The sequence below is a fragment of the Muscardinus avellanarius genome (genome assembly GCF_963383645.1).
Source record: "Muscardinus avellanarius genome assembly, chromosome: 15".
Taxonomy (NCBI): domain Eukaryota; kingdom Metazoa; phylum Chordata; class Mammalia; order Rodentia; family Gliridae; genus Muscardinus; species Muscardinus avellanarius.
The window spans coordinates 68,682,955-68,710,497 of NC_137801.1; the positions used below are offsets into that span (position 1 = coordinate 68,682,955).

A 27,543-nucleotide genomic window follows, 5' to 3' on the forward strand; every position below is an offset into this window, starting at 1 on the left:
TCCAGATTTTTTTTTTTTTTTTTGTGGTACTGGGGTTCCTGGAAGCCCTTCTACCTCCGGGCTACACTCCCAGACCTATTTTTACATTTTTTATATTTGGAAACAGGGTCTCCTAAGCCAGTGCGCGCGGCTGGCTTCGAACCTGCGCGATCCTCCTGTCTCTGCCTCCCAAGCGCGGGGATTACAAGCGTGCGCCACCACGCCCGGCTAAATCTTTCCAGATTTTAAAGTGAGTACATGAACTTAATGACTTTTCACACAGTAATATGCTTGTAGCATATGTATTTTCAAGTAATCTTTTATTCACTAATATTTTGAAGACATCTTTCCTTGTCAGTACAACTATTTTATCCTTTTAAATTATTATGGAGTATTTCATTTTAAGGTTTATGGTATTTAACTTATTTTACACTGATGGACACTCAGAGTTCTGAATTTTGCTGTTATAAATAATGAATTAAGCCAGGCGTGGTAGCGCACGCTTGTAATCCCCACGCTTGGGAGGCAGGGAAGGAGGATCGCGCAGGTTCGAAGCCAGCCATGCTGGCTTAAGAGACCCTGTTTCCAAAAATAAAAATAGGTCTGGGAGTGTAGCCCGGACATAGAAGGGCTTCCAGGAACCCCAGTACCACCAAAATAATAATAATAATAATAATAATAATAATAATAATAATAATAATAATAATAATAATGAATTAATGAGCATATTTGTACATATATTTTTTTGAAGTTGGCATAGAATAAAAACATGCAAGTCACATTTTGCCAGGCATGATGTGCCTATAATCCCAGTGGTTGGGAGGCTGAGACAGGAGGATCGTAGGTTTCAGGGCAACCTCTGCAGTATAGTAAGAGTCTGACCAACCTATCAAGACCCTGTTTCAAAATAAAAACTAAAAAGGGCTAGGGTGTAACTCAGAGATAAAATGCCCTTGGGTTCAATCCCAAGTACTGAAAAAAAAAATTACCCAAGTTACCTTTCCAAAGGATAATTTGATGATAATTATCAAATTTACTTTCCCACCAACACTGAATTGAGGAATTAATGGGTTTTTTTTGCCAGTTTGATAAGTAAAAATATCTAATTTTAATTTCTTTTTTCTTTCTTTCTTTCTTTTCTTTCTTTTTTTCTTTTTTCTTTTTTTGGTGGTACCGGGGTTCCTGGAAACCCTTCTATCTCCAGGCTACACTCCCAGACCCATTTTTATACTTTTTTAAATTTGGAAACAGGGTCTCCTAAGCCAGCACAGCTGGCTTCGAACCTGCACGATCCTCCTGTCTCCGCCTCCCAAGCGCGGGGATTACAAGTGTGCGCCACCACACCGGGCTCTAATTTCTTCTATTAGTGAACACTTAAGAATGGTGTTCTGTATATTACCTGTTATGTACATTACCTATTCTTAGATTATCTTTGTATTGAGCTATGAAAATTCTTAATATATTGACATTAATTGCTATTAGGAAAAGGCTCACATATATGTGTATGTGTGTGTGTGTTATATAGAGAGAGTTGTGTGTGTTTTTGTGGTTCTGGGGATTGAACTGTGGGCTTCACACATGGTAGGCAAGGACTGAACTGTACACCTAGCCCTTTCTGTTTTATTTTGAGATAGGGTCTTCCTAAGTTGTCAGGCTGGCCTCAAACTTGTAATCCTTTTGCCTCAGCCCCCCAAGTAACTGAGATTACAAACATGTGCCACCATGCTGGGCTTATACATACATTTTTTGGTTTGGGTTTGGTTTTAGGTGTTGGGTATTGAACCCAAGGCTTTACACATTCTCAGAGTATGCTCTAACACAGAGGTACCCTCTACCCACACCCAATTTGTTTTATTTTCAAAAGAGTTTTAGCCCATAATTTGTCTCTCATTGTATCTATCATGTGGAGATTGATCTTTGTATAATCAGAATTTATCAGTATTTTGACTTCTAAGTTTTTATAGTTTTATTTTAGACATGCATATCTCTAAAGTGAAATGAATTTTTATTATATGATATAAGATAGGTTTGAACTTTTCCCAAATAGAAAGCCTATTATCAGTAGTCTATTGCATATAGTTTCCTCAGTGGTTTATAATTCCATGTTAAGTATTTTATAAATACTCACATATTCATTGGTGTTCTAAGGCCTCTCTTCAGTTCTATTGAATTATTAGTCTGATTTTATGTATTTCATTGTTTTAATTACCACAATTCTTTTATTTTCTTTTTTTTTGTGGTATTAGGAATGGAACTCAGGGGCATTCTACCTTTCAGCTACACCCCCAGCCCTATTTTATTCTTTATTTTGAAACAGAATCTAAGTTGTGGAGGGCCTCCCTAAGTAGCTGAGGCGGCCACAAACCTGCAACTCTCCTATCTCAGCCTCCCAAGTACTGGGATTGTAAGCCTGGACCACCATACCTGGCTAATTACCACAATTCTTATTTAGCAGTGTTGTGTTTTTTTTTCCTGAAAAAACTTTCCCACAACATTTGTTTGCCTTCCCCACCCTTCCAAATAAGCTTGAGAACAACTTATGAGAAATGTTGAGGGTGTTTTTTTGTTTGTTTTGTGTGTGTGGTACTGGGGGTGGAACCCAGGGGCTTTTCTACCGCCGGGCTATACTCTCAGACCTATTTTATACTGTATTTGGAAACAGGGTCTCACTAAGTTGCCTTGAGCTTCACTAAGTCGCTGAGGCTGGCTTTGAACCTGTGCGATCCTCCTCTCAGCTTCCCAAGTGCGGGGATTACAAGTCTATGCCACCATGCCCAGCATTGAGAGTTTTTAATTGTAATCACTTAGAGCTTAGAGATTTGGGGAAATGGCTGGTTTTATATTAAGTCTTCCCATCCAGGGGCAGGGAGATGTATCTTTCCATTTAGTCTTCTTGGGTGACCATCACAGCTTTAAAGTTTTCTTCACATGGCTGTTACGTGTGTTTTAGGTTTATCCCGAGGCATGTCATGGTTGTCATTTAAGTTGTGAATGGGGTCATGTCTGTTGCACAGCCCACCCCCACCCAGCACTGGGGTGCACACCAGCCACACCCCACCCCCACCCCCACCCAGCACTCTTTAACCTGTCTGCAGGCATGGTGGAAAAGCCTCTGTTTTTTTGTCAGCAGTTCTGTGTGGTTGACACTTCCTGTCCCTCATTGTCTGTGCCTTCAAGGTAATACAGCAATGCCTGGATGTGGGGTCCCCATCTTATCAATTCCCTGTTCCCATGCCTGACACAAAGCCTAGCATGTAGTAAATCCTTCTGATCAATGCTCGTGGAATCAAATTGGTGAGCGGAACTGAGAGCTTCACCTCTTCAGAGCACGCTGGTCTGGCCCAGGGCAAAGAGCAGAGCCTGCGGCAGCCTGGCGCCAAGCCTGAAGGCTGTGATGTGGATGACAGGTGGGGCACCCACCCAGAGGAGAGGGTCCTGGGCCATTTTCCCATCAGGGAGGAGCACACACCTCATAATTATCCTAGGACCAACAACTCAACTTGTCATTAGTCCCCATTAGCACTAACTACTAGGGAGAATTGCTTTCTTGATTCCTAAACACCTGAAGGTAGCACAAAACAAACATATCTGCAACCTCAAGGCTGGTCGGCAGAGCTTATGAAGAGCACTGGTGGGTGGCTGCATGCCAGGCCCCGTCTCATGGCAGCGGGGTCTTGTTCCCCTTGCTGTCCTCCTCCCGTGTTTCCCAAGCCAGGTTTAGTCCTGTCAGTGTGCTGATCTTCCCATTTTACGCTTCTCTGGGTAGTTGAGCACGAAAGGCCCTGCTGCTTGACGGAGCTGTCCAGGTGTGCTGTCTGCCCTTCATGGCCGTTCCGGATCCGCAGGTCCCCAGTCTCCTGCCCTAAGAGCCAGGGTGGACGCGGAGGTGTGTTTATGCCGAGGAGGGCTGGGCTCACCAGGGTCATGAGGGGGCATTTCTCACCAGTGGGGCTTGGAGCGAGGGAAACCCCTGCTGAAGGTGAGCAGAGGACGTGAGCAGTTCCCAGTCCCTCTGCGGGGCTGTGTCAGTATGTCATCTGCTTCGCTTCACTGGGGCATTGAACTGTTACTGATTTAGCTGGTGATCTAGGTTCACCCTCCTGGCTCACTCATCGCAGGGCAGCAGAAGAGATTGAAATGCTTCTCTGGCTTCTTTGCCTGGTTAATTCCCCAGAAGCAGTGGAAACAAGCAAGGGTGCATACAAGAGATGTAGGGGTCAGGGAGGGAGGCAGAAGCACACTTCCAGGTCCCCACTCCACCTCGTCTTACTCTTATCTCCCCATGCTCACCTGGAGCAGGTGAGCCCCCTGGCCTGGAGCCACTGAGTATCTTCACCAAGCTTTGGAGGAGCTGCCCTCTCGGGGTTCTGAGCCGAAGCAGATGGCCCTCTGTCAACCCATGGAGTCCTTCCAAATGCCTGTCCCCACATCAGAGCACATCCCAACAGGCAGCCTGGCTGCTCGGGACTTCAGGCCACCTGATGGACAAAGCCTGTTCTAGCCCTGCCTTCTCTATCCACTCTTTAAAAGAGCAGAGGTGACCACGGGCAGCTCAAGCCTGCGTATCCACACCAGAGGTAGACAGAGACTCCATCCCCTGCCTGCCTGTAAGAGCCCCTGCTTCTGGGCCAAGTGGGGCTTCCCCGGTGTCTACGCTCACCCTCACCCCTGTAGGGTTAATTGAAGGAAGTAGTTATATTCCTTTTAACATAATTTGTAACATGTACTTTTTTCTTTTCTTTCCCCTCAGGTCTGGGGATGGAACCCAAGGGCATTCGACCCCCAAGCTATACCCCCTGCCCTATTTTTTTCTTTATTTTGAAACAGGGCCTCACTAAGTTGCGGAGGGCCTCACTTAAGTATCTGAGGCTGTCCATGAACCCCGATCCTTCAGTCTCAGCCTCCAGAATGCTGGGATTACAAGCATGCGCCACCATGCCCAGCTTACTTTTTTTTTTTAAAGTAACCAGTCTTGCCGAGCATGGTGGCGCACGCTTGCGCTTGGGAGGCGGGGACAGGAGGATTGCACAGGTTCGGAGCCAGCAGAGACCCTGTTTCCAAATAAAAATATAAAATAGGTCTGAGAGTGTAGCCCAGAGGAAGGGTTTCCAGGAACCCCAGTACCACCCTAAATAAATAAATAAATAAATAAATAAATAAATAAATAAATAAAACCAGTCTTGTCAGAGTTTATTAGTCTTTTGGAAAGCCTTCTGGATTCATTTATAAATATTGCTATTTTCTGTTTTCTAACTATCTCTGTCTTTATTAGATCATTTTTTATACTTTGCTTTTATTTTCTAGGTTCTTGAATCGAAACTTGACTATTTTCCTTCTTTATTGAATTGTGAGCTTTTCAGTGAATAGATATGTCAGATCCATAGTTGTCATTTTGACTGTTTTTCCCCCATGACCCTAGAGTTATTTTGGAGACATACCTAGGACCTCCAAATGCGTGTTCCTTCTGTTAGAGGGGCCTGAGTGCTGCCATTCCAGGCTGTGTGCCCATGCTTGGAGCCTGTGTGCTTGTGTTGCTGAAGCGTCACGTTGCCCTCTGGAGTGCACATGAGAAAGGCAGTTAAGTGCCCTGTGTGCAGAAGGGGTGGTCCCTATCTCCCTGACAGCCCCTCTCCACACATGCTGCTGCTGGTACCCAGAGACTGTCCAGGTGAGGTGCCCCCTCTGCCCTCCGCACTGAGGCTTGGACCCGGGGGCTCTTTATCACCAAGCTACAACCCCAACTTTTAAAAAATTCTTTGAGACAGGGTCTTACTAAGTTGCCTCGGCTGGCCTCAAAGTCCTCCCAAGTGGCTGGGGTTCAGGCCTCTTTCTTACAGGCCTTCTCCTCTGTTCTACTCAGTCCCTTGGTTGGAAGGCTCAGGGTTGGCGAGGAGGGACAGACTTAAGCCAGAGAACCTGCGTTTTGGAGCCTTGCCACCCTCTGCCTGCCGTGATCACTCACTTTACCCCGCTTCCTCTTCATTTGTAGACGGAGGAGAACCTGGACAACCCTTAGAGATCACCTGGTAGCATCCCTCTTTTAAACACCGTTTTTTACTTTGGCATAATTTCAGAGTTTCAGAAGAGTTACAGGAATAGTACAAAGAATTCTTTTCATTCAGATTCCCAAACATTAACATTTTACTGCTTTGGCTTCATTTGCTTTCTTCTTCTCTTTCCCTCTCCTTCTCTGTTTGCATGTGTGTTTTGTGCTGCTGGGGATGGAATTCAAGGTTTCATGAGGGTGCACACAGTTACACCCTCAGTCTCCTTTGTGTGTGGTTTTTCACTTGAGCCATTTAAAAGTTCACAGAAAAAGATGAGGTCATTTACTTCTAAAGAGTTGGATGTGGATTTTCTAAAAATCACATTAATAACCACAGAATAGTGATCTAAAATCAAGATGTTAATGTGGATACAGTATCATTTGTTAATCTGCAGACCTTGCTCAACAGTTTGCTGGCTGTCGCAACATCTTCTGGGGGAGAAAAGCCCCCAGATCACATACTATATTCAATGATAAGGATTTTTGTTGTTGTTATTTTGACTTTTAAATCTCCTTTAAACTGAAGCATATTCTCCCATTGTCATTTTATACTTTGATGAGTACATTGTAATTATACATCCTAGTGAGATTTTGTTTCGCAATGCATCTATTGATTGATAGGTATTTGGGAGAAGGGTTACTGGAGATTGAACTGGAGCTAAACCTCAAGCTATCTCTTGAGTTACACCTTCTTTTGAGCTGCAGGAAGGCAAAATGACTTGCCTACAAATTTAAAAAAAAAAATGGTAACAGGGTCTCACTACATTGCAGAGTCTTGCTAAGTTGCTGAGGCTGGCCACAAACGCGTGATCCTCCTACTTCAGCCTCCCAAATACTGAAAATTACAGGTGAGTGACCACCATATCCAGCTGTTTTGATTTTTTTTGTGTGTGTTGTACTGGGGTCTGAACCCTTCTACCTCCGGGCTATACTCCCAGACCTATTTTATATTTTATTTGGAAACAGGGTCTCTTAAGCCAGCAAGGCTGGCTTTGAACCTGCGCAGTCCTTCTGTCTCCACTTCCCAAGAGCGGGGATTACAAGCGTGCGCCATCATGCCCGACTATTTTGACCTTTTTAAGGAAAAAATTTAAGTTGATGAGGAATTTGAGCTGCAGGTAGGCAAAATGACTTGCCTTAGGGCCTACAGCATAGCAGAGCTGTACAGGAATCTGGCCTGTGCTGATTCCCTGACCACTGTGCTCTCAGGTTTGTATCACCAGCCAAGTCCACAGGCAGAGAGGCGGGGCGGGGCCAGCTCCCCCAGGACTGCCTTCCAGCCTCTCCTTTTGCGCCATCTCTGCAATGCCAGGCAACTGACTGGTTTGGTGTTGGCCTGGGATCAAGAACATAGCTGGAGAGAGGAGGACTTTAAAACTGGTCCAGCAACCTCCTCTCCCTGAGAAAGGTGCTGGGAAGGAACTCCCCACCTTGGGTGGGGCACAGCTGCCAGGAGCAATACCCGAGGGCCTTGAGTGTGGCTTCAACCCCCACGCCCCCGCCCCCACACTCTTTGGGGTCATTAGCTGGGCTTCTCTCATCCCCAGCCAGCAGGGAGGCCTGAGCCCTGTGTGGAAGCTGAGCCCAAGAAGGCAGGTCACCTGCTCCGGGCCATCCCTCTAGGGCAGTACTTCTGGGAGCCATCATTTACATGACAAGGGGGATGCTTAACAGGTAATTGACTGTTAGGTTATCTTGCTCTGGCAGAGCCCCCTTGTATTGTGCGTACTAACCACGTGGTTGGTTTTTTTCAACAAATCATTAGCATTTAGGTCTTTAAAGGCTGGTTTATTGCTTAATACACAATCTTGACAGCACCTTGAGCCTGGGGGTAGGTCTCACACTTAGTGCCTGGCTGTGAGGTGTGGGAGGTCTCCTGTCTTTGAAAAAGGAGCTACCACCAGAGTCCCTAGGATAGGATCCTCCTGCTTTCACTTTTGCCTCTAACTTAATGGGGAGGTAGAAAACCCGCTGGAGGGAGTTACAAACCCATCTTCCTCCCAACCCCCACACAGACTTCTGGTTTTCTCTTTTTCTTCCCTTTTCTTTTCTTTGAACTTTTTTAGTACTAAGGATTGAACTTAGGGATATTTTACCTCCAAACTATACCCTTCTTTATCTTATTTCTTTATTATTTTTTATTTTGAAACAGGGCCTCGCTAAGTAGTTGAGGCTGACCTTAAACTTGCCTTCCTCTTGACTTAGCCTCCCAAGTACTGGGCCACCACACAGGGGCTCCTTCTTCCACCTGTGCTTGAGGGCAGGCTCCCCAGCTCAGCCCTCCCCTCCGTGAGCAGGCAGTGTTCAGCGGCCACATTTGTCTTGCAGCTTAGAGAGATGGAGACTTTTTTTTCTAAAGTTTTTTTAAGTTACAGTTTTATTAAGATACAACCCATACTTTACCCATTTAAAAGGGCATATTTAGTTGTACAATCAACACCACTATCAATTTCATAAAATTCTCATCCCTCCAAAAAAAACCGTGCCAAGTAGCATTAACCTCCCAACACTCAACGCCCTAAGCCCCTGGCAGCCATCAAAGTTCTTTGTCTCTGTGGGTTTGTCTTATCCACACATTTCATATGAATGGGATCACATTGTATGTGACCTTTTGTGCCTGACCTGCTTCCCCCAGTGCAGTTCTTCAAGGTCCATTTATGTTACACCATGTGTCAGTATCCCCTTTTATGAACAGAGCACATTTTGTTTATCCATTCATCAATTGATGAGCATCATTTTGGCTGTTTCTACTTTTTGAATTTTATGAATAATGCTAGCATGAGTTTTCACATACAAGTTTTTGTGTGAATGTGCTCCCCCCCTTTTTTTTGCAGTACTGGGGATGGAACCCAGGGGCATTGTATGTCCGAGCTATACCCCAGCCCTATTTTTTGTCTCTTTATTATTTTTTATTTTATTTTATTTATTTTATTTTATTTTGGTGATACTGGGGTTCCTGGAAACCCTTCTTCCTCTGGGCTACATTTCCAGATCCATTTTATATTTTTTATTTGGAAACAGGGTCTCTTAAGTCAGAGAAGCTGGCTTTGGACCAGCCTCCACCTCCCAAGCGCGGGTATTACAAGCGTGCCTCACTCTGCCCGGCCTAGTCTCTTTTATTTTTGAAACAGGGTCTCACTGAGTTGTGAAGGGCCTCGCTGAGTAGTTGAGGCTATTCATGAACTGCAATCTGCCCGAATGCTGGGATTACAAGCGCGTGCCACCACGCCCAGCTACGGTTCCTGGCTTTAAATCATGTTTTCTTTTTATTATTGAGTTGTGTTTCCTATACAAACAGAAGTCCCTTATCAGTTGCAGGACTTGCAAATATCTTTCCCATGGTCTGGGGTTCCCCTTCTCCCTACTTTCTTGATGGTGTCCTTCAGAGCTGAAGAGTTTTTTATTTGGTGAAGTCTAGTTTATCTTTTGCTCTGTTGGTGTCTCATCTAAGAAACCATTGTCTAATACAGGCTAATGAAGATTTATGCCTATCTTTTAAGAGTTATTTTTATAGTATTACCTCATGTACTTAAGTCTTTGATCAATTATTGAGTAAATTTTTGTCTACGTTGTGAGGCAGGTGTTCAAGTTCAATTTATTTTATTGCCTGTGGCTATCTAGATGTCCCAGTCCTGTTTGTTGAAAAGACTGTCTTCCCATTGAGCTGTCTGGGCACTTTTTAAAGCTTTTGAGATGTTTATACCAAATGAGATAGCTAAATTGATCATTACAACTTTTTTTTTTTTTAGTGGTATGTGTGAATTGGCTGGTATTAACATTTAAATAGTGTACGTGTATGCTCTTCAAAATATCTGGTGAAGGACAAGGGTTTTTTATTTTTGACTGAAACATAATGTACATATTTATGGGCACAGTGTGACGTTTCAGTGCATGTACAAAATGTGTAATGATTGGGTAATTGTTAGCATATCCATCACCTCAGACATTTATCATGTCTTTGTGTTGGAAGCATTCACTTTCTGATAGCTGTTTTGAAACATACAATTAATTGTTGTCAAACGTAGTTCCTTTACTGTGCTATAGAACATTAGAAATTACTCCTATCCAGCAGTATCCTCCTGTACCTATTAACCTCTTCGGTTTTTTACATTTTTTACATTTCTAGTTTTTTTTACTTTTTTTGTGTGTGTGTGGTACTGGGGTTCCTGGAAGCCCTTCTACCTCCAGGCTACACTCCCAGACCTATTTCTTTACATTTTTATTTGGAAACAGGGTCTCCTAAGCCAGCACGCGCGGCCGACTTCAAACCTGCACGATCCTCCTGTCTCTGCCTCCCAAGCGCGGGGATTACAAGTGTGCGCCACCACGCCCAGCTATTTTTTTTTACATTTTTAATCTACCACTGGCTGATTGTTGTATAAGATCGAGTAAAAATGAGTTGCTAGTAACAGAATCCCGTGCTTAGATGCCCTTGCCATGTCTGGTTGTGCTCCAAGTTCTGAAGTTGAGGCTCCCTCGCAGCCTCACTGTGGAGAGTGTGGAATAGCAGCCGTGCTGGGCAGCAAGTCCCTTGCTGGGCGTGTCTTAGACAAGCGCTTTTCAAACTCTTGGGCTTGGGGGCCTCCTCACTGACACCTGGGCTCTGGACCAGCAGATACTGGAAGCCATTGCTTGCAGCCTATCCATTCAGCCCTTTGTGCCAAGTTTTTGTTCCTGCCTTGGGGGACTCATAAGCCCAGACAGATGTAGGAGGAGGTAAGAAACCACCCTGACAGTTGCCAGTGCCGTGGGAATGTGGTAAATCTAGAGGCTCGCCCTTGGGCGCTGCATGTGCTGTGTGTGTCCCAAGGAGAACGGTACCAGGAAGAATGGTGCAGCTATTCAAGATGAAATTCTTAAACAGTTAATAATATGGGCAAATGTTTATGATATAGTAAGGGAAAAATGTTTTTGCATTGTGTGGTACAGGGATTAAACCTAGAGGTATTCTACCTCTGAGCTACACTCCCAGTCCTATTTTATTTATTCATTTACTTTTATTCTTTTTATTTATTTTGCTGTACCAGGAATGGAACCCAGGGGCATTCTATCTTTGAGCTACACCCCCAGCCCTATTTTTTATTCTTTTGAAGCAGGGTCTCACTAAGTTTCAATGGACCTAAGTATCTGAGGCGAACCATGATCCTCCGGTCTCAGCCTCCCAAATGCTGGGATTACAAGCGTGCACCACCATGCCCGGCTTATTTTTCTGAAACAGAGTCTCACTAAAACCCTATTGGGGCTGGCCGCAAACCTGCAATCTTCCTGTTTCAGCTCCCAAGTACTGGAATTACAAGCATGTGCCACCATGCCTGGCTATAGGGGAAGAATTTAACATATAAAAACCCACCAAATATATGCAGTGATCCCAGTTTAAAAAGTACCAAATACAAACTGGTTCTCTCTGTGTAGTAGGAGTCTAATGATTTTTTTTTTTTTTTACAGTACTGGGGATTAAACCCAGGGGCATTCTACCTCTGAGCTATACCCCCCAGCCCTATTTTATTTATTTTGAAACAGGGTCTCACTAAGTTGCAAAAGGACTTACTTAGGTAAGGCTGGCCAAGAACCTGTGATCCTCCTGTCTCAGCCTCCCAAGTACTGGGATTATAAGCATGTGCCACCATGCCTGCCTTTTTTAAAAAAATCTTTTTATTTTCCACTCGATAGTGGAAAAAGCCTCCTGTTCTCCCATCCCTCTGAGTGACTTCTGCCGGAGCTGTCCTTTTTCTTACTGTCCTGTTCTTATGACCTCTCTTTATTCTCTCGGGTCATCCAGCAGGGCTTTCCCTGGCTCTGTAATGAGTTTATCGTATGCCTTTGATATCCTATCAGTAACTACATAAAAGGCAGCTGCACTTGGAGGTGAATTCACATTAATATCATTTTCATTGCTTTCATTACATATTCAAAGCCACAGAGCATGTGATATAGGTTTATGCTGTCGACACATTCTAGTGATGGTGGTACAGTATGAATTTCTAAAGGGCCATAATTTTGAATAGGATCTAAGACAAATTCAAACACCTAATAAGTCCCTTTTCATGAAGTAGGAACTGTGCTCTTTCTCTACTGTACCCCATTGCCTAAAAAATGAGGCTGAATACGTATTTGTTGGAGGGATAAACGAATGAACGCGTAATTACATACATGCACAGATGAAAAATTATTGTTAAAATGCATCAGTAACAGGAGGTAGACTTTTGTACTGTCAAGGGCCAACACCGCTATTTTCACTTGGAAAAGAACTACATTTCTTTCATCATTTGCACTTTTGGATTTACAGTGTTAGTCATAACCTTCATACGTGATGGTATCTTGCTATTTTCACTACTTGTTTCATCCAACTTTTTTCTTGGTATTTGTTGTAATCAGGGGTGTTGACATGCACATAATATTCCAGTGGGTTAGGTCATAGTCTTACCAAAACCCTTCCCCTGATAGTAAGTTTTCACTAGTGTATAAAAGAGACAAAAATGTAAAAACTGGGTGTTTAATTCCCTTTGATACATCCATTCATTTGCTTATCCGCTGATCTATTTATTTATATATTGTTGTTTGCTTCAGCCAAAGAGAAGATTAACGTTATGAATTAGAGGTCACCCTGGCCTGGAAATAGAGGGACATAGGTGCTAGACCCTGGATCGAATGTGCATCTAGTGGTGGTGATGCTCAGTGGGACTAAGGCAGAGGTAGGGTAGCCACTCAAGGAGCCCTTACTTGGACTGTTCCATGAGAGACTCAGAGACGAGGCCAACTACTGAAGAATGAGCTGAGATACTTTGGAGAGAAGCAGGTGTAGGGAGTGCTTGCATGTGGAAGCTTAAAGAGGAGGACAGCAAAAGGATGGAAGGTTTGAATTGGGATGCGTCAGAGGATGGCTCCTGACATGAATGTTTAAAAAAAAGAATTGCCAGGCGTAGTGGCGCATGCTTGTAATCTGCGCTTGGGAGGCGGAGACAGGAGGATCGCGCAGGTTCGAAGCCAGCCTCACTGGTTTTAAGAGACCCTGTTTCCAAATAAAATATAAGATAGGTCTGGGAGTGTAGCCCGGAGGTAGAAGGGTTCCATCCCTCAGTACCACCAAAAAAAAAGAAAAGAAAAGAAAAGAATTGTCCAAGCCAGATGCAGTGGTGCACACCTATAATCTTGATACTTGAGAGGCTGAGGCAGGAGGATTGCAAGTTCAAGACCAGCTCGGGCAGCTTACACTGTCTCTCTAAATCATGAATGGATGAGTGAATGCTTGGAAACTGGGGATGGTGGCGCATGCTTGTAATCACAGCATTTGGGTGGCCGAGACAGGAGGCTCACAGTTTATGGCCAGCTTTAGCTACTTAGGCCCTTTGCAACTCAGTGAGACCCTTTTTCAAATAAAAAATAGGGCTGGGGTGTGGCTCTAAGGTGGAATGCCCTGGGTTCCATCTCCAGTACTGCAAAAAAAAAAAAAAAAAGTTGGGAATGCAGGTCAGTGGTAGAACACTTGCCTAAGTGTGTACCAGGCCCTGGATTTGGTCCCCAGTAGGAAAAGAAGAGATGTCCAGAGAAGTTCCAGGGAAAGACAGGTGCTAGGTTAGGTTTTAAATATATGGGTTTTAAGTTGCATCATGTAGAATCATGTCTGGTAGCTGGAGGGCAGTTGAGGAAAAGGAAGCTTTTGGATTATTGGTGTAAGCTAAGTGGCAGGGTCTTGAGTGGAGATGAGGTTTCCAGAGGGGTGTGGGGAACTATGGGGGTGAAGGCTGGAGAGCAGCTTCTAATAGGATTTTTCCAGGAGTTGAGGTTTAGGATACAGATAATTTATTTGCACTCTCTAATTTCTTGCCTTGTGGACAAGCAGCTGGCTTTCCTAAATATGTTGCGTCCTTACTTCCTAGCCCAGAGAGTTGGTTTTATAGCTGATAAGTGTATACTCCTCAGCCACAAATTTTTCTTCAACTTTTTGGATGGTTAAAGATTGATTTTTTTGTGTGTGTTTTGTTTGGGTGGTACTAGGAATTGAGCCCAGGGGCCATCTACCTCTAAGTTACACTCTCAGCTCTTATTTATTTATTTATTTATTTATTTATTTATTTATTTATTCTTGTGGTATTGGGGATTGAGCTCAGGGGCATTTTACCTCTGAACTACACTCCAGCCCTATTTTTTATTCTTTATTTTGAAACAGGGTCTCACTAAGTTGCAGAGGGCCTCAGTATGTAGCTCAGGCTGCCTGCAAACCTTCGATCCTCCCAAGTACTGTTATTACAAATGTGAGCCACTATGCCCAGCTCCTCTTTTTATTTTTTATTTTTTTAAACCATCTTGCTTTGCTGCTGAACGTCTCCCAGTGTTGCTGAGGCTGTCCTCAAACCTGTGATCTTCCTGGTTCAGCTTCCCAAGTGCTGGGATTATAGGCATGAGCCACCACACTTAACAAGATTGGCTTTTTTTTTTTTTTCCTACTGGGGATTTAATCCCAGGGGCATTTTACCTGTAAGCTGCACCCCCAGCTTTTTTTATTTTTGTTTTGAAACAGAGTATCTGCTAGATTCCTGAAGGTCTCCCCACTTTACTGATCCCTCCCCATCTTAGCCTCCCAAGTACTAGGCCACAAAGCCAGGTAGATTTTATTTATTTATTTATTTATTTATTTATTTATTTATTTATTTATTTTTGGCTGTTGAGTATCTTGGGTCCTTGAGAAGGGAATGAGCAGGGAGGCTTGAGGAAGAGGCTGAAATCCATTAATAATTCTTGAGCACCTCCTGCAAAATGTAGGAGCTCATTCTCCAAGAGAATCAGAATCTCTGTAGCTGGAGGCCAGGCATGGCTGTCTGATCAGTGCAGGGACTCTAGATTCAGTGTTTGCCACTGGTGGGTTTTGAGCCTTGGGAAGAGGTAGTTACCACCCTGTGCCTCCCCTCTGCTCAGCTATTAAAATGATGTAGAGTTGTTGGAAGAGTTGAAAGGTTACATTTAAACGTCAAAGTGCTTTTTAAACCCATTTCCCACCCATCCAGCACTTTTTAAAATTTTTTATTTTTTGGTAGTACTGGGATGGAACCCAGCGGCTTTCTACCTCCAGACTATACTCCCAAACCTATTTTTATATTTTATTTGGAAACAGGGTCTAAGTTGCTGAGAGCCTCACCAAGTAGCTGAGGCTGGCATCGAACCTGCACAATCCTCCTGTCTCAGCCTTTCAAGTACTGGGATTATAAACCCCCGGCGCCACCCAGCACTTTACACTGATAGCCGTGGTCCTCCTTCCTAGCCCCTTTGACACAGCTGCGGTGCTCGTGTTTTGGAGGGATGCGGGGCCCCTTCAGGGACAGTGCAAAGGGGCCTTAGCCAAGGCCTGGCTGTGTGGGGGGCTGCAGTGTTTCCTTGGCCCTTTTCACTTGGTGGGGGTGGAGCAGCTGGTGGGCGGGGCTGGGGCCCTTCTGGCGCAGACGTGGCCGGCAGTGTGCAGGCGAGTGCTGGGGGTTGGGGCTCCGGTGGAGCAGCCGCCAGCGCGTTGTGACCTGGTTCTTGTGTGCTGGAAGCAGCCAGTGCTGCCTTTGCCAGGCCTCAGATGTGGTCGGGCTCCATTTCCTCCCCGCTGGCCTGGGGCCGGCCGCCTCCAGCTGCTGAGACTGAGGCTTCTGCCGGAGAGCTGGACCCTGTTTCCCGGCTGCAGATCCAGAGGCAGCCCGCCGTGCCATGGGGTGCTGTAGACTGTCTGCCCAGGCATAGATAGAGGGCCTGAGTTTGGAATTCCAGGCCCAGCACAGCAAGTTGCAGAGATCTGCTTAATAGGTGGGGAATTTCAGGCTGGGCACCCCACCACAACCAGACTGAATCTTCCAGAGTGTCCTTCAGTGTTTAGGTAGGTAGGTAGGTAGGTAGGTAGGTAGGTAGAGAGAGAGAGAGAGAGAGAGAGAGAGAGAGAGAGAGTGTGTGTGTGTGTGTGTGTGTGTGTGTGTGTGTGTGTGGTGTCTGTCTCTGCGCCTTGCAAAGCCAACAGCTCTCTAACACCAGAAATAGCAGGGGGAAAACTCGCCGGCAGATTCCTACCCCAGAACTTTCCCTTCTGGGCTTGTTCACCAGCATGAAGTTTGCGTAGTTTGCGATGCTCTAAAACCTCTCCCCTGAATAGAAATGGTTAACAAGAAAATGTACCCATTCTTTACTTCCATGTGTTGACCACGAGCGTTAGTGTGTACCTGCGTAGGTATGTCTGTGTACTGGGGACTGAACCCAGTGGCATTCTGCCTCCCAGCTACACCCCCGGCCCTTTTTATTTTGAAACAGTGTCTTAAGTTGCTGAGGCTGGCCTCAAACCTGTGATCCTCCCATCTCAACTTTCCAAGTATTGGGATTACAGGTGTGCAACACCATGTCTGGCTTAATTTTTTCATTTTACACATTTCCCTATGTATAGTTCTGGTTGTTTACTTCTTTTGGTACTAGGGATCGAACCCAGGGGCATTCTACCTCCAAGCTTATACTCCCAACCCCTTTTATTGTGAAACATGGTCTCGGTAAGTTGCCAAGGCTGGCTTGAACCTGCCATCCTACTGTCTTGACCTCCCTGGTACTGGGATTACAGGCGTGGGCCACCACACTCATTTCCCTATTTTTTAAATATGTTCTTATTTTTATTAAAGTAGTTGTATATGCCTGATTAAATATTATAATTTTTCTTATATGTACATAAACATACTACACTTAGTGTTTTATTTCTGTTAAAATAGATAAAACAGAACAATAAAGAAACTCTACCCACACAAATTTAGGACGTTGACAGCATCACTAAAACTACACATGTCTTTTGTGAACATTTGCCTCCAGCCCATCCACGTCTTCACCTCCAGGGCTAGGCAGTACCATGGTTTTGTGTTCCTCTTTCCTTAGCTTTTTGTAGTTTTGTTTTTGTTGTTGTTGTTGTTTTGTAGTACTGGGGATGGAACCCACGGGCATTCGAGCTACACCCCCAACCCTATTTTTATCTGTTTTGAAACAGGGTCTCTCTGAGTTGCAAAGGGCCTCACTAAGTAGATGAGGCTGGCCACAAACCGTGATCCTCCTGTCTCAGCCTCCCGAATGCTGGGATTTACAAGCGTGCGCCACCACGCCCGGCTTGTAGTTTTCATTTTGTGTTTATATTCTTACACATTTAACTTTATTAGAGGTTTCTAGATTTGGCAGAATATATGTTATCTTTTGAAGCTTGCCTTCTATTTTGAACTCACTCTAAATTCTGAAATTCATTCATGGTCCTGTAGTTCATTTATCTCCATTGTCCATTCTATGTTTAGTGAGCACTTAAGATATTTTTACACTTTGTTGCTAATGAGTAATGCTGTTTTGAAAGTTTGTGTATGCCAGGCTTAATCCCCGGGCTTGGGAGGCAGAGACAGGAGGATCAGGAAGGTTCAAAGCCAACCATGCGGGCTGGCTTAGGAGACTCTGTTTCCAAATAAAAATGTAAAAATATGTCTGGGAGTGTAGTCCGGAGGTTGAAGGGCTTCCAGGAACCCCAGTACCACCAAAAAAAAATTAAAAAAAAAAGTTCGTGTACATATCTCCCTATGCACGTGTACAAAGGCTCTCCACGAGTGGAATCTGTAGAACCATAACACATATGCGTGTCAAACATTACACACAGTGCCATGAACCTTCCCAGAATGTCTGCTTTTGCCTTCTTGCCACTGATGTATAAGGAAAAGTCACTGCTAAACTATACTGGCACAGTGGTGTTGGGACTAAAATCCCCTCTCAAGTGCTTACTTTGTATCTGGTGCTATTATGAAAATTCTTTGTATATTAATTCTCATAGCAACCTTGTGAGATAGATACTGTTATTCTCAATTTGTAGAGAGGAAATGGGGACACAGAGATTAACTTGCTTAAGTCACACAGCTAGTTTAATGGTAAAAGCAAGCATCTAATGAAATGTTCTTCCTTTATGTGTGTGGGGGTACTGAACCCTCAGGCAGTGTATCTCTGTGCTACAACCCCAGCCCTTTTATTTTTTATTTTGAGACAGAGTCTTTCTAAATGGCTACGGCTGACCTCAAATTTGTGATCCTCTTCTCCCAGCTTCCCAAATACTGGGATTATAGATGAGTGCCACCATACCCAGCACATTTTTCCTTCTAAGTTCTATATCATGGGCATAAAATGAAATCTCACTTTGGTCTTACTTTGCATGTCTCTGATTATTAACGAAGCCGAGTATGTTTATTCCTCATTTTCTCTCATAATCCACTATTAGGGCTTCAAAGGATTCTTGGGCAGGTATTATTTCATTCCTTCTCTTCCGCCTCCTCCTCCTCCTCCTCCTCTTCCTTCTGTTTATTTTTTGCATTAACCACTAAGTTAAAAATGAATGTGCTTTCGTAGCTTGCTGTGTGGTCTTGGGAATGTCACTTAACATCTCTGGGTTTGGTGTCTTATGGTTCCTACCTTTCAGGAGTTTGTGATGATTAAAGGAAATAAACGTGGAGTGGTTGGCAAGATACTCTGCCTGTCATAGGGGCATTTGATCAGAGTTAAGGAGACTTTTCCTGGTGCCTCCTCTCTTCCTTGAGGCCACATTAATTGCTATTAGGTCAGAGGGCGTGAACGGTCACAGTCCTGTGCTTCTGCCAGAAATGGTGACCGCAGAGAAGTAGGCTCATTTCGGCATTTCCCTGAACATCACCCCAGGCACTGGAAAAGCTGCTGTATCTGTTCATTTTGTGCTAGGAAAAACATTAGAATTTAAAATGTTTTACTGATATGTACATGGTAACCACAAGAACCACTTCCTCCCCCTAACTCACACAAGAACACCCTCTGCAAACATGTGATGGTTTCAAGAAGTCAGACACAACCCTCTTGGGTTTGCTGTCTGCAGGGAGGGCCCACTTTGATGTGGAGGGTGCACGCATGCAGCTGGGCTGGCCTGCTGCACACGCTTTCTCCTGCACAATGGGCAGATGGTCAGGTCCTCTGCAGGGGACCCCTAAAAGTCTCTCCGCACACAGATTGGTTTCATCAGTGAATCCCAAGAGGGGAGGATCCTCTTAAGAGATGAATAATTGATCTGCTCTAGACAACATGCCATAAATACAGCCCGTGTACTGTGTACTGTTAGAGGGAGTGGGCGGGGCATCCATTTGGGGGAGGGAAAGAATTTGCCCTTGTGTGGAGGTGGAGTCTGAGCTCAGTGACCAAGGAAGACGGTGGCCTAGTGTGTTCAAGCCTTCAAACAGCAGTGGAGCTGGTGCTGCACGTGGCTGGAACAGCACCAGGTGGGATTGGCTAGCTGGCTGGTGGGGAAGCGGCCACCACCATCTTGGAGTCCCATGAGAGTTTCCACTGTGGAGGATGGGCTGCTCATTCTGCCTGCAAACACCTTGGACACGTGTTTTTTAACAGGTCACTTCGCAGCTGAGGGCCAGGTTAGCTCTCTGTCACAGCTTGTCTTCTAACTACGCTTTTCTTAGAGGAACTGAGAGGATCCAGTGAATGAGGACGAGGCTCCTTCCAGATAGTATTCTAAATCTTCTCTTTGCAGAACTGATGATCTGGTTTGGGTGTGTTGATACTCCTAAATTCAGGAAAGACTTGGGAAACGGCGTCGTTTCTGCACTGCTCCCTGTGTTATTCACTGGATGCCGTGTTTGGGGAGTGTAGTTCCCCGCTTTTTCAGCCTCACCTGATATCTGAGGGTCTCTAGAGCACCTCGGGTGGAGAGGGCAGGCTGCTGCTGTTAAGTACCTCCTGCTTTCTGGGGATTTGGAAACCTAAGAAGAGAGTTTGCTATAGAGGAAGAGGCAGGCAGGGCTGGGGAGACCTGACCAGGTCAGTGCAGGGTCAGATTTCAGCACGGGGTTGGAGGAAAAGGCTGGTGTCTTCTGCAGGTGGCAGCTCTGTAGGCGCTTTGGAGCCTCATAGAGCAGAGTGAGGGGTTAGGTCACTTCTTGGATCTGAGAAGGACATTTTCTCTGCCCGAGTAGTGTTTACTGCCTCTGATTCTTTTAGTAATAAATCCCTGCCGCTCCAGGTGAGAGAGCACAGGGCCAGCTGAATGGGCCTGAGGGCTGAGCTGTGTGTGTGATGCTGGAGGCTAGGCGCCTTCCTCATGGGGTTGAGGTGGAGGGGCCCAGTGAGGACGGGAGGTCTGTACCTGGAAGGGAAGCACCAGCACTTTGGGCCTCTCTCTGGAGGGAAGGCATGGGGCGTGTGGATGTTCCCAGGTCTGTTGCTAGATCCTTGGGTTCAGGGCAGAGCCATCCCCAGTGGCATTCAGCAGCCTTTGCTGACCTCGTCTGTGTAGGGGACAGAACGATACCGCCGTGGAGCAGAGACCACTGACTGCCTGGCACTCCCAGGTCATCCTCTCAGGTCAGCACGATCTAGCTCACTTGGTCTAGCTTCCAAAGGTGTGAAGGAAGCCTCGTCCCTCCCACAAGACTTTCATGTAATTTGCCATATAATCTTAGAAAAAGATCCCCATAGAACGTGGACCCTGGGGCACAGCCTCTGCTGGGCAGTACTGGTCAAGGGGGACTTTGCAGGAAGTTGATTCTGTTCCTTGTCTTACCCCCTACCATTAGTCATTGACCTCTATGACCAGTGACCTCTATGACTGTCCCTCTCCATGTACCTTAGTCTAGACCCTTACTGGCATGATCTGAACAGTGCATGAGTTCAACTGCTGTGTGTGTGTGTGTGTGTGTGTGTGTGTGTGTGTGTGTGTGTGTGTGTGTTTCTAACTCTGGGCTACACTCCCAAACCTATTTTTGTATATTTTATTTGGAAACAGGGTCTCATGCTAAGAGCCTCACTAAGTAGCTAATGCTGGCTTTGAACCTATGCGTTCCTTCTGTCTCAGCCTCCCAAGTACTGAGATTACAAGCGTGCGCCACCACGCTGCTCAAATGCTCTTTGGGTCACTAGTCTTGTACCCTGCAGCTCATGCTCTGCAGGAACACCTGAATGGCCCTCTTTCTTTTTTTTTTTTTTTTTTTTTTTTTTTTTTGTGGTACTGGGGTTCCTGGAAACCCGTCTACCTCCAGGCTACACCACCAGACCTATTTTTTAATTTTTTTTGAAACATGGTCTCTTAAGCCAGCACAGCTGACTTCAAACCTGCGCGATCTTCCTGTCTCCGCCTCCCAAGCGCGGGGATTACAAGCGAGCGCCACCACCTCCTGCCCTGAATGGCCCTCTTGAAATGTGTATCTACTCTCTCCTGTGTTCCTGCCGTTCCCACTTACCTTCATCCTCCCACTTGAGAACGAAGATTCATTCAACAGCTGGGCACAATGGATCAAAAGTTTGAGGCTAGTCTTTTCAGCAACCAAGACCCTGTCTCCAAATGTTAAATAAGACATGGAGATTGTAGCTCAAGGATCAGTGCTTGCCTCACAGTTGCAAAGCCATAGGTTCTATCCCCTTAATACACACACACACACACACACACACACACACACACACACACCATGAGACACAGCACCTTACCCATCCTGAAGCCTGCCAAGCCTCACTGTGATCTGTACCTTTACATAGGCCATTCCTTCCATCTGGAATTTCTCCTCCTTTCCAAAAATACCTGCACTGCTTTTTAGCCTCATCCCTAAGATTATTTTGAGATGAAAACTCTCTGATACCCATGCACTTACATACACACCTGTTCCTTGCTCCAACAGGTGCAGGTATGTCTGCCTCTATCAACACTGAAGTCCTTCAGGGCATTTGTTTATAAACCTGTTTCTTCTCTTTCATCTTTATCTTTGTGAGGTTCTTGGAATATACAGTCTGGTCTGTTGTTGGGTAACAAGCCTCCCCCTCCCCCAAAATGTAGTGGCTAAAACACCAATCATTCTCTCTGCTCTTGGATTCTGTGGATTAGGAGTTCAAAAATGGCACGGCGTGGGTACCTTGTTTCTCTTCTTTGGAGTTTGGGATCTCAGCTGGGAAGGCTTAAAAGCTCCAGGTAACTAGATCCTCAAAGGGCTCCATCTACATGTTTGGTAGATAATGATAGGTTGGCTGGGGTTCACCCTGGAGTGTCCTCCTTTGTGCCCCAAGAGGATGTGATCCCGAAGGGAAGCTGTCAGTCTTTACTACTGGTCTTGTTTAGGGCACATTGCAGCTGTGTAAGTAGGGAGACCATTAGTAGACTACGAAATCAGCTTAAAAGATTGCAACCATCAGCCGGGCATGGTGGCACACACACCTGTAATCCCAGTACTTGGGAGGCTGAGACAGGCGGGCCTCAGGTTGGAAGCCAGCCTCAGGACATAGTATGTCCTATCATCATTGATAGATACATTGAACAGGAAAGTTCTGAGAACAGAGCCCTGTGGCTGATTGCTAGATATTCTCTCCCACCAGTTGATATGCCAATCATATGAACTCCAGGCTTGGTTCTCTAACCAGGAGCGAGCCCATGTGGCCTATAATTCTACATAGCTGACCTCAAAGGGGTCATGACAGATCATGTGAAATTTGAGCATCCACAGACTGAGTTGCAGACTCAAAAGCCTACAGAGGCCTGGCAGGTAACACAAGTGAATGGAGTGATAATTAATTCAGGCAATTAGTAAGCAATCCCTGACCTCTGGCCTTGGTTTCAAGAAGGTGAGGTGGAGTGGCGGAGCTGGGGTGAGTTGGAGCAGTTCTAGTCTCTGAAGCAGTAACTGTGCTCCACCTTATGTAGGATGGGCCACCACCAAAAACCAAAACAAAACAAAAAAAAACCCAGGTTCCGTGTACAGTTTGATTTCTGGGTGTTGGCAAAACAAACAAAAACATTAACGCTGGATTCGCTGATTAAAACAGATCTGTAGCAGATTTGGCGGGCAGCCTCCGGTCTGCCCTGGTCTCCCCGTGTGCCGGTTCGCTGACCACATGACACAGAGCGGTGAGGTTGGTAGGACAAGGACTGGTGCTGGTCTTCCATGCAGCCTGGCTCCTGTGACACACCCAGGATTCCTGCCTAGGGTTTTCTTGAGCTTGGTGGACAGAAAGCTGGGAATGGTGCTCACGCTGCCTGTTGGCGCTTTCCACTCTGGGATCGCTGGCGGCTGTTGAGAAATAAATCATTTGGGAAACTGGAATTTAGGATTTCTTAAAATCTCCCCACCCATGCTGGCTTCACTGCCTGCCCCCTCGTGTCCTTATCTACTTTCCCCTTCTTAAGCCAAAAAGATTTTTCCTTCCCAGTGAATTCAGAAGCGTAAAGCTAGCCTGGCCCTTCCTCGTTCTTACTCGTACACCCAAAATAACTTTTTAAGTCCCTTTTAGTTGTCTTGACCATTTTGGGGAAGCCTCAGCGCATGCAGCATTAGTCTTCCTGACACTGTTTTTGTAAATCCGTGTTCATCCCGTGTTTCTCTTTGGAGATCCTTTTGCTCCTTCTGCCTTTTCCGCATAAGCATGTAAGATTTGATCATTTCAGATTTTGTAACTTTTACCTGCCGTATTCATGTAAGTTTTTTCTAAGAGAGAAAGGAGTGCCATAACCCTAGGCCTTTCCTCTGAAGGGCTCATGGCCAGTCAGGGACCGGAGCCCTTTTATTCTCCTGGGCGTGTGATTCTGCGCCAGCTGTGGGCAGGAGGCACAAGAGTCATTGAGATCTAGACATCGCCTTGCAGGAACTCACACCTGGTGGGGTAGTCGTGGCATGTGGTAAGTGCTAGTTGAACACGTAGTAGTCACGGCACACAGTAGGTGCTAATCGAGGTGCCATGGGAACCCGGGGGAAGGAGCCACAGTGTACGTGGATCATGAGAGCCCAGAAGATGGGACCACAGGTAACTCAGCAGCTGGGTACAGGGAGGTGGCACTGAGCTGATGCTCAAAAGATGAGCCAGAGTGACCTCTGAGAGGCTGGCACCAGCATTAACAGTGCTAGGCGACATCAGAGAGCATGTTGAGGAAGCCAAAGATCTTTGTGGTCAGAACCGGGAGCATTGAAGTGATGAGGGAGAGGTGCAAGCTGGGCCTCTCCTCCTCCAGGCTGACCCTGAGGCCCAGCGTGCACCACCACTGCAGAGCCTGTGTTGGTCATGGCGGATGGTCAAGGGGCAGAATCATTTTAGCCATCTGTTTAGGTACTTTTTTTTTTTTTTTTGAGGGGGCACCATCCATCTCCAAGGTGTACTTCCAGCCGTATGTATGTATGTATGTATGTATGTATGTATTTTGTGGTGCTGGAGATTGAACCCAGGGACAGTCTACCTTTGAGCTATATCCCAGCCCTCTTTATTTTTAATTTAAAACAGAGTCTTGATAGGTTGCTGAGGCTAGCCTCAAAGCTGTGTGATCTTCCTGTCTCAGCCTCCCAAGTATTAGGATTACAAGAGTGCATCGCCATGACCACCCCTATTGTATTGCATTGTATTTATTTATTCACTGATTTATTTTGTGGTATTGGGGGTTGAACCCAGGGACCTTCTACCTCTGAACTCTACCCCAGTCTTTTTTATCGTTTTGTTGTTTTGAAATAGGGTCTTGGAAGTCTTGCTACTTGCAGAGGCTATCCTTGAACCTGTGATCCTCCCAAGTACTAGAATTACAACCACCACACTGGGCTTATTTTATTTTATTTTTATTTATTTATTATTATTATTTTTTTTTTCGGTGGTACTGGGGATGGAACCCTTCTACCTCCAGGCTACACTCCCAGACCTATTTTTATATTTTTTATTTGGAAACAGGGTCTCCTAAATCAGCCCGGCTGGCTTTGAACCTGCGCGATCCTCCCGTCTCAGCCTCCCAAGCGTGGGGATTACAAACGTGCGCCACCACGCCCGGCTTTATTTTTTATTTTTTAAAGTGGGTCTCACTATGTTATTGAGGCTACAATAACGAACCTACAATCCTCCTTTTTCAGCCTCCCAAGTACTAGGATTAGAGGTGTGTGCCACCATGCTCAGCTCCTTTTTACTTGTTTATTTTTTATTTTGAAACAGGTCTTGTTAAGTTGCTGAGGGTCTCACTAAATTGTTGAGGCTGGCCTTGAGCCTATGATCCTCCTGTCTCAGCCTCTCTAGTGCTGGGATTACAGGTGTCACCACCTTGCCCAGTTTATTTATGCATTTTGTATTCTACTTGAGGGACTTTGTTGTTTAGCTTCTTATTTATTTATTTATTTATTTATTTATTTATTTATTTATTTATTTATTTATTTATTTATTTTGGTGGTACTGGGGTTCCTGGAAACTCTTCTACCTCCGGGCTATACTCCCAGACCTTTTTTTTTTTTTTTTTTTTTTTTGCAGTACTGGGGATGGAACCCAGGGGCATTCTACCTCCGAGCAACACCCCCAGCCCTATTTTTTATTATTTATTTTGAAACAGGGTCTCAGTGAGTTGCAGAGGGCCTCACTAAGTAGCTGAGGCTGTCCGCGAACCATGATCCTCCTGTCTCAGCCTCCCAAATGCTGGGATTACAAGCGTGCACCACCATGCCCAGCTTAGCTTCTTACTTTAATGGAATTTTAAAATTTATAGTCAGGCCCGGTGGCTCACACTTATAATCCTAGCATTTGGGAGGCTAGACAGGAGGATTAAAGTTCAAGGACAGCCTCAGCTACTTAGACCCTTTGCAACTCAGTGAGACCCTGTTTCAAAATAAAGAATAAAAAATAGGGCTGGAGCCGGGCGTGGTGGCGCACGCTTGTAATCCCCGCGCTTGGGAGGCGGAGACAGGAGGATCGCGCAGGTTCGAAGCCAGCCGTGCTGGCGTAAGAGACCCTGTTTCAAAAATATAAAATAGGTCTGGGAGTGTAGCCCGGAGGAAGAAGGGCTTCCAGGAACCCCAGTACCACCAAAAAAAAAAAAAAAAAAAAGAAAAAAAAATAGGGCTGGGGATGTAGCTCGAAGGTAGAATGCCCCTGGGCTCTACTTCCAATACCGCAAAAAAAAACCCAAAAAAACCTTAGAGTAGTTTTTAGTATCTGGGTCTCCCACATCCCCAAAATGTTTATTTACATTTTACCTTTTGTACTTTATCATCTTTTCTATATGTATATATTTTAATGTATGCATATAACTTTTTTGGAACCAATTAAGTTTGGAACTACTGTGTTCCTTTACCTCTAAATTCTTCATTGTGTGTGTCCTGAGAACAAGTGCCTTCTCTTATATAAACACAGTCTAATGATCCAAGTCAAGAGAATTAAGGTGAATGCAGTATTATCTTGTCCATGCCCATATTCAAATTTTATCATTTGTCCCAGTATTATACCTTATTGCTGTTTTTCCCAGTCTAAGAAGTAACCTGTGAGCACACATTTTATCCACAGATGTTGTAAGAGATTGCTTGCCTTTCTTGACTCTGATTTTTTTGGGGGGAGGGTGGTACTGGGGTTCCTGGAACCCCTTCTGCTGGGCTACACTCCCAGACCTATTTTTTTTTTTTTAATATTTTTATTTGGAAACAGGGTCTCAAGCCAGAGAGGCTGGCTTTGAACCAGTGCGATCCTCCTATCTCCGCCTGCCAAGCGCAGGGATTACAAGCGTGCGCCACCACGCCCGGCTTGACTTTGATATTTTTGAAGAGAACATTTGAGGTACTTCCTAGAGCACCCTGTAGTTTGGGTTTATCTGATGCTTCCTCACGCACAGATCCAGATTTTGGCAGGGATTCTTTGTGAATGGTTCGCGTCATCGGTGTATCATATCAATCAATATACTGCTGGTTCATCCAAATATTGGCGATGAAAAATTTGGTCATTCGATTAAGGTGACATCCACCAGATTTCTCCAGGACAAAGTTACTATTGTAATTGAGTAGTTCGCATGGAGATGCTTTGAACCCACGTAGATATCCTCTACTGCATCAGGCTCTCACCTACATCCACTTTTAAAATCCATCATTCCTTCCCCATTTGCTTGGCATTCTACAGGAGGGGAAACTTTTTTCTTCCCTGAAGGATGAATTTTGCAAACTCACTTTCATGTCTTTGTAATTAACATTTACTCCCCGGCTTCATCCTCTCCTACCTGCTCTTCCGTGTGCTTCTGTAAACACTGGGTGTATAATGGTGGCTCCCGGACTGGGGAAGAGGCCTGAAGCTTTTTCCAAGCAGCAGGTCACTTGCTGGCATGACTGGCTGGTGAGAGGCTGAACGCCTACTGTGTGGGATGGTCAGTGTTCTCTCAGGCCTGGGCTGTGTGTGGAGATGCGTCTGTCACTAGCTCTCCGCGCTCAGCCTGAGCTTCAGCTGGGGAGAGGAACTGTGGCTTCCTTCCACTGGGAAGCCGTGGCCGACCTATCTCTGGGCAGGTGGGAGTGTCTGAGGCTGCTTTCCTATGCCCTGCACGCTCTTGCTTCACACTTGTAGCACATGGCGCCATGCTGGGCTCAGTTTTCTTACCATCATGATAAAAAATGAAATAAACATGGGTCAAGTATGATACTGGTTATTGTGCCCTAAGGACCTTTTCAGTGTCCTGGGTTTCGGTGTCATCCATCTGAGGCTTTCACCAGAGCCTGAGCCACACTGAGAACCCCCAAGTTAGGATCTCATAAAGGTCTCCTTTCCATTCT

At 45.3% G+C, this 27,543-nt stretch overlaps 1 protein-coding gene across 2 annotated transcripts in view; it reads left to right on the top strand.

Annotated features, from left to right (window-relative positions):
* Positions 1-27,543, top strand: part of TET3 (tet methylcytosine dioxygenase 3) — a gene marked incomplete at both ends in the record, with an annotated part of 108,610 nt that overhangs the window by 26,497 nt on the left and 54,570 nt on the right. The window lies entirely within an intron of this gene.